This window comes from Ceratosolen solmsi, unplaced genomic scaffold (assembly GCF_000503995.2).
Source record: "Ceratosolen solmsi marchali unplaced genomic scaffold, CerSol_1.0 scaffold41, whole genome shotgun sequence".
Classification (NCBI taxonomy): Eukaryota; Metazoa; Arthropoda; class Insecta; order Hymenoptera; family Agaonidae; genus Ceratosolen; species Ceratosolen solmsi.
The window spans coordinates 1,153,019-1,154,200 of NW_011948424.1; positions in this window are offsets into that span (position 1 = coordinate 1,153,019).

The window sequence follows — 1,182 nt, forward strand, 5'->3', positions numbered from 1 at the left end:
ACGTGCGCCAAGTCGATTGTCCGTACAGTAATGAAATGACGGAGCATGGAATATCATTCATCGGCTTGCCGCTAAAGCTGGCCCATCGTGCCGATTCAATGATTGATAAGATTTACCTATAGTTATCTTAATAGAACTCTACGTAAATTGACTGTGTTAAGCTCTTAGAAGTACCGGTAAAGACGTACGATTGACGGCGACTGCTTTAACAATTTTTTAGTTTAAAATTCAGGTTCGGCAATCATTGTCGCGGTAACAGTGTTTTGGTTATCATAATGTTAACAACGATTATTAACGCTCAATTGACAAAATATATCGGCATTTTATATTTTAAAGTAATTCAATGATTGTAATATATGCGATTAGCAAAAGTATCGAGACGAAATTTTAAGGGAATAAATACTTGTAGAGAAAATGAAAATTATCATTTTTAAATATCGAGTCATTTTCAATACAATTTGTTCCTTTTTTTTTTTTTTTTTTTTTTTTTTTTTTGTATCTTTTAGCCATTCTATGCAATGTAAAATTTTGTTCGTGTACGTGTGAAATTTCCTTTAAAAGTTGTACTCTGATACACTCTAGCATCTCGCGAAATTTCCTAAAACTTAAAATCTTTATTTAGAGGTTTGTACTCGAAATGTACATTTCGAGCTATACATAACTTTCTCAATTTACTAACTTTATTTTTTTTTTCTTCTTTTTTACAATAACAAATGAACTAGTCGATTACTGACTTAGATTTAAATTGCGTATAATAATTTAAATTTTAAGAAGTGACGATTATCTGTTATCTGAAAATTATTACAACAAAATAATTCACGGCTTCAAGCGACGTCAGTGCCAACTTCAAATGTACGCGACAAGAAAAATAAAGAAAAAACGAATATTACAAAAGTGCTCCAACGTGAGAAATCAATTGTACATGTAAATAAATGTCTTATGTAACATCAGTTTGTAAAATCAACAGCGTAATTTCAGTTAAGGATTTTTTATTTTGAAATTTTATTAAGTCAAATGTCGATGTAGGCCTTAATAAGTCATACAAAGTCATCTGAGACTTATATATACCAAAAAGTATACTTAACAAGTAACATCTAAACGCATAAATTAATGGTTAAAAACGAGTATATAAGAAGGTATATACTAATGAAGGATGACTAGGTCGTAAATAAATATGTACAT